General features: G+C 35.1%; 1 protein-coding gene across 7 annotated transcripts in view; it reads left to right on the top strand.

Moving 5' to 3' along the window:
- Window positions 1–12277, top strand: part of EHBP1 (EH domain binding protein 1) — a 580191-nt gene that overhangs the window by 145451 nt on the left and 422463 nt on the right. The gene's annotated exons all lie outside the window — the stretch shown is intronic.

The raw sequence follows: 12277 nt of genomic DNA, 5'->3' as shown, positions 1-12277 counted from the left end.
TACCTCACTGTAGTTTTGATTTGCATTTCTTTAGTAACTAGCAATGTTGAACATCTTTTCATGTGCTTACTGGCCATCTGCATGTCCTCTTTGGAAAAATGTCTATTCAGGCCTTATGCCCATATTTTGAGTGGGCAGTTTGTTTTGATGTTGTTAAGCATCATAAGCTGTTTATAAATTTTGGAGACTAATCCTGTATCATTCACATGATTTGCAAATATTTTCTCCCAATTTGTGAGCTTTTTGTGTTGTTTTCTTTTTCATGCATATATTTTTAAAAACTATAACATATACTTTTATTTTAACATCCATTTTGCCTAATTGCCCTTCAAAAAATGTTGACTGTGTACTCCCACCAGTTGTATGTGGGAGTTCTGTCTCTTTCTGGAGAGATTTTATATCAATTGAAAACTTTTTGGGAGAATGCTGCTCTCATTAGATTATGCTGATTTTTCTATAGCTATTTACTATAACTTCTAAATAAAAAACAAGACCACTAGGTATGTGTCATAATTAGAAACTTTTTGGCTGCTAAGAACCCACTCAAGCTACTTCAAAAGCAGAGTAAGGCTATGTGTAGATGGGAACCCGAACCAGAGTCAGAAAGCCATCAGGTCCCCAAGTAGTTACCCCTTCTGCCTGCCTTTCAAGAGTCCCATAAGTTTTTCCATCAACAAACTCATGGTATCTCTGCTTCCCTTTGTGCATCAGCTGATGCCACCACCCAGAGGCTGGCTTCCAGCTTGCACATGGCCTATAGTGGCCATGTCATGACCTTTCAGTCCAGCTCTTATGGTTATTTACCCTCATTTCAGCTTTTCAATTCCAAGTTCCTAAAGCAGAATATAATTGACCCAGCTCATCTTTTGAACCAGTAAATCCAAAGCAGGGGTCACTGAACAACCTTTGGATGGGTGCACTGGGTCAAGTGTCTGTCCTTCATCTGATCAGCTGTAGCCAGAGGGCAGGATCATGTCATACAGAGTATGACTACCAGAGCACAGTGGTATGAGCAGGGAAGGGTACATGACAAGGCAGCCAGACTTGGAATGTATTAAACAAGGATTTTTGTCAGATGTAAAGAGTAGTGTAATAGGTATGATTTTGATGGTCTAGTATTTGGAAGTAATTTTAATGGTTTATGGAGGTAGTGGTTTGGAATATTTGAAATTTGAACTGTCCTCTCAAATTTAGAGCTTTCTAGTCACCAGAGTAAGCAAGGTACAGTAGAAAAAAAATCCTAGGGTCTGAAATCAGCTTATTGTAAGTATTTATAGCATATATTTTTAGAACATGAACTAAAATAATCAAGATTTAAAAATTGGATTGCTATCACTCTACTTCCTTGAAAATAGATTTCTTTTTTGCTTTCTTGAACTACTCATTTCATCAGCAATAAGAGCTTCCCTTTGCAATATGATGTTATACAGAATACATCTGCATTTTAAATGTATAAACTAATCCTGACCAGTGGTGAATTGTCATCTTTCAATCCTGCTTCGCATAGTGGGACATCACTGTATTAAGAAAGTCTCCAAGTTTGAGTTTAAATAATGGCTGAAATCAAAGTCACATAGCCTTGAATGTAATCCTGTATCTATAAAACCAAATGTCCACTATGGCTGATTCATGTTGATATTTGACAGAAAACAAGAAAATTCTGTAAAGCAATTATCCTTCAATTAAAAAATAAATTAATTTTAAAAAGTACCCTCCAACCTATGGCCCAGTTCTGATTTTTGTCTTATGAAAATGAATTGGTGAGAAAAAATATTTGCAAAGCACTTAACAAAACCTTACATTTGGAATATGTATTTAAAAAAATCCTCAAAGTTCAACAGTGACAAAAGAAACAATCCAATTATAAAATAGACAAAATACATTAAAAGGTTTCATAGACGAGAATGTAGAAATGCAGGTATGAAAGATGTTCATTAGCATTAGTCATTAGGAAAATGCAAGTTAAAACCACAGTGAGATATTATTACATACCTATCAGAATGACTAAAATTTAAAAATGGTTATCATACCAAGTGCTGGTAAGGATGCACAGAAGTTGGATCTGTCATGCATTGTGGGGGGAGTGTAAAATGGTACAGGCAATCTAGAAATCGGTTTAGTATTTCCTTGCAAAACTAAACATGCCACTAGCAATCAACTCTTGGACATTTATCTTAAACAAATGAAAACTTATGTTTACATAAAACCTATACAACAATATTCACTGTAGCTTCATTTCTACTAGCAAAATATTGGAAATATCCTAAATGCCCTTCAGTGGGTGAATGGTTGAACAAGCTCTACATCCACACATTGGAATGCTGCTCAACAATAAAAAGGAAGGGACTGCTGATGAACTACGTGAAACAACCTGGATGCACCTCAAGGACATTATGTTTAGTGAAAAAAGAACCAATCATATAAAGCTAAATGCAGTAAAATTCCATTTATACCATGTTTTTGAAATAACTGCAAAGATTGAGAAGAGGTTCATGGTAGCCAAATGACAAGGGTGGGGACAAGGTGGTGAGTGCTAATTCAAAGTGGTAGCAGGAGGCAGTTATTTTGCAATAACACGACAGCTGAATCTTGATTGTAGTGGTGGTTACTTGAATATATACATGGGATTAAACTCTATAAAATTATACGCACACACACACACAAATGAATGCTGGCCATAAAAAGATGACAACTAAGTACCACACCAACTGTGATTGGTACATTAACAGTCATATACCACTGTCTGTTTCCTAGTTTGATTTTATACTATAGCTATGAGATGACTATATATACTATACTATATTATATACTATAGCTATGATGAAAGGTGCATGAGGCTCTTTATACCACAACTGTAACTTCCTATGAATTTATAATTATTTCAAAAAATGTTTAAAAAGTGAGTTATAATCATTATATGGCTTTGATATTTTTTCATCAGCTATTTTAAAGGATATAAAGAATTGGATTTACCAGCAAAGATCATGATGCTGTTATTTTTAAAAACTATATTATCCAAGAGGAGTATTATCTTTTCAAGTAGCCATCTTGGAAGTTTGACCACTTATACAAGTGTTTTGGATCATTGCAGATAAAATATTTTAGATATCCTCCTTTATAACTGCCTGTGGTGATCACCAGTCATAGGCAAGTATGAAGCCTATTATTTTATAGGACACTCTCTTGTCCTATTTTCTCCCCACTGCTGTTACTTCATCTTAGTTCTATATGTTCCTCAAATAAAATGGGCTTATCTGGCACAGATGGAACACCTGTAAGAAAAGGAACAAGAGGGTCCATCATCAGTTTATTTGAATCCAAAGGAAGTCTTTCCTTTGTTTCAGTCACTGGAAATTAATGCTGTGAACTTGTCGAGTATGAAATGTTTTCTCATGTGATGGAAGACTGAATCTTGTTCATGTTAATGCCTTTCACTGTTGCCAAGGTATGGGACAACATTTGAAAGAATTTGAAGCAACATATGTTTATCTTAAAGCAGTTGAATAGCTAATGTCAAGGAAACATTTGATTTTTTTTTTTATCTACTGCAGTGGCTTTAATTTTTATTTTATTATTTATTTTTTATTGAAGTAGAGTTGATTTACCAACTGATTTTTTTGGAATTTAAGTTTTCATGACTCTTGGTCTTTGGGAATTAAATGCCTCTAAGAGATGCAGCTAAGACTCCCTATCGAGGCTCACAAGATTGTATTTTCTTACTGATGTGATGTCAGAAGGTGAGGAAACTGAACCCAAGGCTGCAGAAGGAAAAAAAAAAAATGTGCCACTTACTTGTTCAAGGAAGTACAGGTGTTAAGATTCAAACTGGCCATGTGGATTTTGCAGATATTACCTGATGTTCTTATTTGTTTCACATTGAAGAACTATCTCTGACTCAGTGGAACCACAGATTTTGAAACATTATATGACTATGCAGTAGAAATAAAGTCAGAACTACAAAAGAGATTCATAAATTTTGATGAACATGACTCATGCTGCAAGTTTCTTCAATTGCCCTTAGATTACAGACTCTGAATAAATCTCTAGCCAAGTTGCTCAGTTTTAAGAAAAGCTTGTTGAACTGAAAGCAATGCCAAATCTTTGCTATTCTAGAGGCTAGTAATACATTAACCCTGGCATTATACTAAATTTTATGGCTGTGTACTCAATTCTGGCTTTTATTTGTATCTACCTGGCTGTGAAAATGTATATGTTCTTTTAAAGAAAATACTGATATAAAGGCAAAAAGTCACTTTATTTGATTTTAATCTGGAGTCCAAACTGAGACCAGATTTACTTGCAGGCTAGATTTGTAGCCTATGCCTGTGAGCTTCTGGAGTTAAGTGATTATTCAGCTTTAGGTTTGTGCAGGTCAATCCCCTTTCTCCCTTCGTTTCCCCCTCCTCCTCCTCCTCTTCCTTTTTCTCCTTCTCCTTCTCCTCTTTTTCCTCCAAGTAAACTGAGAGTGAGAAGTAGCTTTCCTGGAGTGAAAGGATAGATGATAATCTGAATGAACTCCAGAAATAGGGCACCAGTGTCTTACCTCTTATTGTTTTTGCAATTCAAACAAGAATGTAAAAATGGAGTTGAGGATCAAATTCCTTCTTGTTTAGGATTTAGAGGAGTCACAGTTTATTTTCATTCTACCCAACTTTAAATTGTAAAGTCCTATGAAATATGTTTTGTACAGTTGACTGTCTTTTTATATCCCTTTGCCTATGTTCATTTAATTCTTATCATTTTATTGTAACTTAATTAATATAGAATTATTTGTTGATTGCATATACAATACAAATAGTTTGTAAAGTAGAAAGTAAAATACTCTAACCACTCACATATTCCCCCAGCCCCTTTCCACACCCATTCCCAAGAAGCAAACACAAACTTCTGACATCTTTCCAGACATTTCTGAAGAACATTCAGGAACACATGTTTTCACAAAAATGAAATCATACTTTGCATATTGTTACATAACTTTTTACTAATTCATCAGACTTAATGGCAAAGAATATAAAAAAGAATGTATACATATGTATCTATGTTGTTTTGTTTTGCTTTTTTAAATTCCACATATGAATGAGATTATACTGTTCTTGTCTTTCCCCTCTTTGCTTATTTTCACTTAGCATAATAACTTCAAGGTCCATCCATTATCACAAATGACAAAATCTCATTCTTTTTTAATGGCTGAATAGTATTCATCGTATACATTGTATATATGTACTACATCTTCTTTATACATCTTGAAAGCAACCAACTTAAGTTGTTTCCATATTTTGGCTATTGTAAATAATAGTGCAGTGAACATAGGGGTGCATATATCTTTTCAAATAACCATTTTCTTATGGTGTGGGGGAATACCTATAAGTGGAATAGATCATATGGTAGTTCTAGTCTCAAATTTTTAAGGACTCTCTATACTGTTTTCCATAGTAGCTACACCAATTTACATTCCCACCAATAGTGCACAGGCTTCTCTTCTTTCCACATTCTCTCCAACACTGTTACTTCTTGTCTTTTTTATAATAGCTCTTCTAACAGTTGTGAGGTGGTATCTCATTTGTTTTGATCTTCATTTACCTAATAATTAGTGATGTTGAACATCTTTTCTTATGCCTGTTGGCCATCTGTAGTCAGACTCAACTGAGCGACTTCCCTTTCACTTTTCACTTTCTTGCATTGGAGAAGGAAATGGCAACCCACTCCAGTGTTCTTGCCTGGAGAATCCCAGGGACAGTGGAGCCTGGTGGGCTGCCGTCTATGGGTCGCACAGAGTCAGACACGACTGAATCGACTTAGCAGCAGCAGCAGCAGCAGCAGCAGCAGCAGGTCCTCTTTGGAAAATGCCTATTCAGATCTTCTGCTCATTTTTTAAACGGGTTGTTTGTGGGATCTCATTTTGAATTTATATGTTCCTAATTGCCAGTGAAGTTGAACATCTTTTCATGCTTATTAGGTATTAGCACTTTGTTATTTTGTGGGCTACGTGTTCATATTTTTTGCCCTTATTGGGTGTTTGACTTTTGTTTGTTTATTTATTTATAGGAGTTGTTTTTATACTAGTGCCATTAATACTTTCTCGCTAAAAATGTATTTTATAGAAATTTTACAGTTTTGTGCAGTCATCTGTCCTTCCTTTCTTTTGTGGCTTCTGAGTTTTGTGTCTTACTTAGGAAGATCTTTCTTCAAGATTATAAAGTATTTCCTGTATTCTATTCTAGAGCTTTCACAGTTTTGCCTTTTTACATTTTGCTTATTAATACCTCTGGTATTTAGCTTTTAAGATATGTGGTATGAGGAGAACTCTTATTGTTTTTTCCCTAAATAGACAGTTGACCCCAAACTAGTTATAGATTAGGCCATTCTTTCCACAATGGTTTGAAATGACGTATTTTTATATACTAAATTTCAAATTTATATAGATATGGTTCTGAATACTTCTTATTCAATTAATCTATTTCTATTCCAATATTATGCTATTTTAATCACTATAGCTTTATAGTAAGCTTTGTTACTTAAAGGATTCAGTTCCTTCTCATTTTTATTCTTATAATTTGCTTTATAATTGTTGCTAATTTACTAACCAAATGAACTTAGAATTACTTTGCCAAATTCCATTTAAAAATTCCATCGAAACTTTCAAATTTGGAGTGATTCATCTTCACAACATTACATCTTCTCACTTAGAATCATACTATGTTCTTATTTTTGTCAATAGTCTCAAATACTTTCTAGAAAGCTTTATGGTTTTCTTCATCTTGTGTATTTTTTTAGGTAAGATTTTTGCATTGTAGTTTATAGTTTTTTTTAATTAATTAATTTATTTATGGTTGTACTAGGTCGTTATTGACGCATGTGGGCTTTCTCTAGTGGCAAGCAGGGGCTACTCTAGTTGTGGTGTACGGACTTCTCATTGTCGTGGTTTCTCTTGTTGCAGAGCACAGGCTTTAGAGTGCGGGCCTCAGTAGTTGTAGTATACAGGCTTGCATATGGAATCTTCCCAGATAGGGATGAAACCCATGTCCTCTGCATTGGCAGACAGATTCTTAACCACTAGACTATAGGGAAGTCCTGTAGTTGATAATTTTATTAGTGATATTAATGGGGTCTTTTATCCATTATTTTTAATTAGTTACTATTGGTATCTACAAAAACTATTAGTAATGTGTATGTTGATATTATACCTGTCTTCCTTACTATAATCTCTTATTTAATAGCTTCTTAAAATAGATTATTTTGTACCATTTTTAGGTACGTGAACATGGCATTTTGTTTAACTTTTTTTTCTAATATTTTTCTCTCCTCTTGTGTGTTTTCTGTATATGTGTCTCTTTGTGGATAAAGAGAATGAAATAAGTTTATTTACCTTACTGCATTGGTTAACGTTTCCAGAACATTGTTGAACAATATTCATTATGACAAGCATTTTTGTCCTGTTTCTAATTCCAATGGGACTCTCTCTCTAGCATTTCAAGATTTCAAGTTTACTATTGACTTCTGATAGATACTCTTTATCAAATTAAATGTTTGTTCTATTCCTAGCTTATTAAAATTCTTATTAAAAGAATTGTTACTGCCTTGTCTCAATCTATCAAAACAAGTAAGTACCCTCTAATATATTAATGTCATGAATTAAAGTACTAGATTTTCTGATGTTGAATCATCCTTACATTTCTAAATTCTACTTTATAGTGATATGTTTTTTTTTTTTTAATATATTGCTGTATTTAGTTTGCTAATATTGAATTTAGGTTCTTTGCACCTATAATTATGAATGAGATTAGACTCCATTTTTTTCCATTTTTCTTTTGTGTAATTTTTGTTGTCATTGATATAAACATAATGTTAAGCTTACAAAAGGAATTTGACAGATTTTCTTTTTTCTTTTTGACAGATTTTCATCTCTTTAAATTCTCTGAAACAGTTTAAATGACATAGAAGTAATTTGTACCTTGGAGGTTTGAGAAAATTTACTCACAAAATCACCTGAGTCTGGAACTTTTGAAGGGAGAATATTTTAGACTAGCTTAAAACTATTTTAAGGATATTGACCTATTTTTTTCTTTTACCTTTTCTTGTATACAGTTTGGCAAATTTAGATTTTCCTAGAAATTCTTCCATCTTATCTAGTTTCTCAATGTACTGTTTTAAGCTGCATATACTATTCTTTTAAACATCTGTATTCTATAAGGTTATACTTGCCTATTATTATGATTGGCACCACCATTGTGGCTTTCTCTTTTTATTTATTAGAGTTTAGTAGAGGCTAGCTCATTAAATTGCTTTTTAGAGGAACAGTTTTGGGGTTTCAGATTTTATTTTCATCAAATTTCTGCTTTTATTTTTCTTATTTCCTCCCTTCTATTTTGTTGTTTTTGTTCTTTTCCAATTTCTTTTTTTCCGTACAGCAAAATGACTGAGTTATACCTATATGTATATATTCTTTTTCATACTCTTATCCACAGTTTATCACAGGATATTGACTATAATTCCCTGTGCTATACGGTAGGACATTGTTGTTTATCCATCCTATATACAGTTGTTTGCCTCTGCTAATCCCAAACTCTCATTCCTTCTCCAATTTCTTAAGTTGAATGCTCTATTTTATTTATTTGTTTTTCAATCTTTTTCTTACCAATAGATGGATCTAAAAAGATTGCATATGTTTCTGAGTAACATTTTGGTCATATCCCAGAGCTTTTTTTTATTCTTGTATATTTTATTCAGGTATAATTTATTTATCATAAAACTCATTCAGTTGAAGTACAGAATGTAATCATTTCTAATAAAAATATAGAGTTGATAAGCTATCATTACAACCTAATTTTAGAATATTTCCATCACCCTATAAAGAAAGCTTCCACCCTTTTGTAGTCATTCCAGGCAGTTGGTCATTTTTAAAAACACAAATGCCCAAGTCCTGCTGTAGACTCCTATGTAAGTCAGAATTCTGGGGATGTGGTCCTCACATGTGTATATCACATGTGTATATTCTAAAAGATCTTCAGTGATTCAACTTTGATCCAGGTTTGAAAATCACCTTGATGTGAAAAGAAACTATTTAATTGCTTGGTGAGAGAGGAATCAAGGAGAGTTAAAAAGTTGAATAATTCATTGGAACACTGTTTAAGGAAACAGAAATTCTTTAAATTACTTTGGTAACATGGGATCCTTGCGTCCAGGGATTGGATCAATTCATTTTTATATTTCTCACAATGCCAAGTACAGTGATTAACATAAAGATGATGCTTCAAATATATGTTTTAAATGTAGAAGAGAATTTATTTATAAAGGGTGTCAAATCTACAAAGATTATTCTCTAAAATACGTTTTTCACTTAACTTTAAAACTTATTTAGAAAACACTTTGTTTTTCATTTACATTCTGAAGTTTATTAAAGTCTAACTTATAATAAAACATTGAAAGCATTTTACTTCCCAAAATAACACATTTCCTCTTTTTTAAAAAGCCAAATGAGTTCATCATAATTAATGCTGCATACCAGATCCTGTATAATAATAATTAACCACATATTGTTAATTGCTCTGAAAATGCATTTGATTTAATTAGCTTGAAACAGCATTTTCTGTATATTACAAAATGAACTAATGTTATTCTTTCAATTTGAAGTTGTGCTGCCACAATTTAGTTTAAATATTCCATTTCAATTAAACATTTGAATTCTCTGGACTTCTCAAATTAGGTATTGCCATTTGTGGATACAATGCAATATAATAATTATAAAGCTTTTTTATTGTAGTAGAAAATGGATAACATTAAATTTACCATCTTAACCATTTTTAAGTATGCAGTACCATTTTTAAGTACACTGGCTTCCTGGGGGGCTCAGCAGTAAAAGAATCCACCTGCAATGCAGGAACCATAGGAGACATGGGTTTGATCCCAGGGTTGGGAAGATCCCTTGGAGGAGGGCATGGCAACCCACTCCAGTATTCTTCCATGGAGAGTCCTCATGGACAGAGGAGCCTGGTGGGCTACACTTCATTGGGTGGCAAAGAGTCAGACACTGACTGAAGCGACTTAGCATGCGTGCACAACAGTGTTAAGTATATGCACATAGTTACACTGAAGAACTCTAGAACTTTTTCATCTTGCAAAATTCAAACTATACACATTGAACAACAACTCCCATCTGTTACTTCCCCTTGCCCCTGACAACCATCATTCTACTTTTTTGTTTTTGAGTTTGACTATTTTCAGTTCAGTTCAGTTCAGTTCAGTTGCTCCGTCGTGTCCGACTCTTTGTGACCCCATGAATCGCAGCACACCAGCCCTCCCTGTCCACCACCAACTCCCAGAGTTCACTCAGACTCACATCCATCGAGTCAGTGATGCCATCCAGCCATCTCATCCTCTGTCGTCCCCTTCTCCTCCTGCCCCCAATCCCTCCCAGCATCAGAGTCTTTTCCAATGAGTCAACTCTTCGCATGAGGGGCCAAAGTACTGGAGTTTCAGCTCTAGCATCATTCCTTCCAAAGAAATCCCAGGGCTGATCTCCTTCAGAATGGACTGTTTGGATCTCCTTGCAGTCCAAGGGACTCTCAAGAGTCTTCTCCAACACCACAGTCCAAATGCATCAATTCTTCGGCGCTCAGCCTTCTTCACAGTCCAACTCTCACATCCATACATGACCACAGGAAAAACCATAGCCTTGACTAGATGAACCTTTGTTGGCAAAATAACGTCTCTGCTTTTCAATATGCTATCTAGGTTGGTCATAACTTTCCTTCCAAGTAGTAAGCGCCTTTTAATTTCATGGCTGCAGTCACCATCTGTAGTGATTTTGGAGCCCAGAAAAATAAAGTCTGACACTGTTTCCCCATCTATTTCCCATGAAGTGATGGGAACGGATGCCATGATCTTCGTTTTCTGAATGTTGAGCTTTAAGCCAACTTTTTCACTCTCCACTTTCACTTTCATCAGGAGGCTTTTGAGTTCCTCTTCACTTTCTGCCATAAGGGTGGTGTCATCTGCATATCTGAGGTTATTGATATTTCTCCCGGCAATCTTGATTCCAGCTTGTGCTTCTTCCAGCCCAGTGTTTCTCATGATGTACTCTGCACAGAAGTTAAATAAACAGGGTGACAACATACAGCCTTGACGAACTCCTTTTCCTATTTGGAACCAGTCTGTTGTTCCATGTCCAGTTCTAACTGTTGCTTCCTGACCTGCATACAAATTTCTCAAGAGGCAGATCAGGTGTTCTGGTATTCCCATCTCTTTCAGAATTTTCCACAGTTTATTGTGATGCACACAGTCAAAGGCTTTGGCATAGTCAATAAAGCAGAAATAGATGTTTTTCTGGAACTCTCTTGCTTTTTCCATGATCCAGCAGATGTTGGCAATTTGATCTCTGGTTCCTCTGCCTTTTCTGAAACCAGCTTGAACATCAGGAATTTCACGGACAAGGGAATGGCAAACCACTTCAGTATTCTTGCCTTGAGAACCCCATGAACAGTATGAAAAGGCAAAATGATAGGATACTGAAAGAGAAACTCCCCAGGTCAGTAGGCGCCCAATATGCTACTGGAGATCAGTGGACAAATAACTCCAGAAAGAGTGAAGGGATGGAGCCAAAGCAAAAAGAATACCCAGCTGTGGATGTGACTGGTGATAGAAGCAAGGTCCAATGCTGTAAAGAGCAATATTGCATAGGAACCTGGAATGTCAGGTCCATGAATCAAGGCAAATTGGAAGTGGTCAAACAAGAGATGGCCAGAGTGAATGTTGACATTCTAGGAATCAGCAAACTGAAATGGTCTGGAATGGGTGAATTTAACTCAGATGACCATTATATCTACTACTGCGGGCAGGAATCCCTCAGAAGAAATGGAGTAGCTATCATGGTCAACAAAAGAGTCCAAAATGCAGTACTTGGATGCAATCTCAAAAATGACAGGATGATCTGTTCGTTTCCAAGGCAAACCATTCTTCAATATCACAGTAATCCAAGTCTATGCCCCAACCAGTAACGCTGAAGAAGCTGAAGTTGAACTGTTCTATGAAGACCTACAAGACCTTTTAGAACTAATACCCAAAAAAGACGTCCTTTTCATTATAGGGGACTGGAATGCAAAAGTAGGAAGTCAAGAAACACCTGGAGTAACAGGCAAATTTGGCCTTGGAATACGGAATGAAGCAGGGCAAAGACTAATAGAGTTTTGCCAAGAAAATGCACTGGTCATAACAAACACCTTTAGAATAGCCACTATAAAAAAAAAAAAAAAACAGGAAATAACGAGTGTTAGGGAAGGTG

The sequence above is a fragment of the Bos grunniens genome, chromosome 11 (genome assembly GCF_055505025.1).
Source record: "Bos grunniens cultivar Pamir isolate PY7600 chromosome 11, Bosgru_T2T1.0, whole genome shotgun sequence".
Classification (NCBI taxonomy): Eukaryota; Metazoa; Chordata; class Mammalia; order Artiodactyla; family Bovidae; genus Bos; species Bos grunniens.
This window is presented reverse-complemented; position numbering and strand designations above follow the sequence as displayed.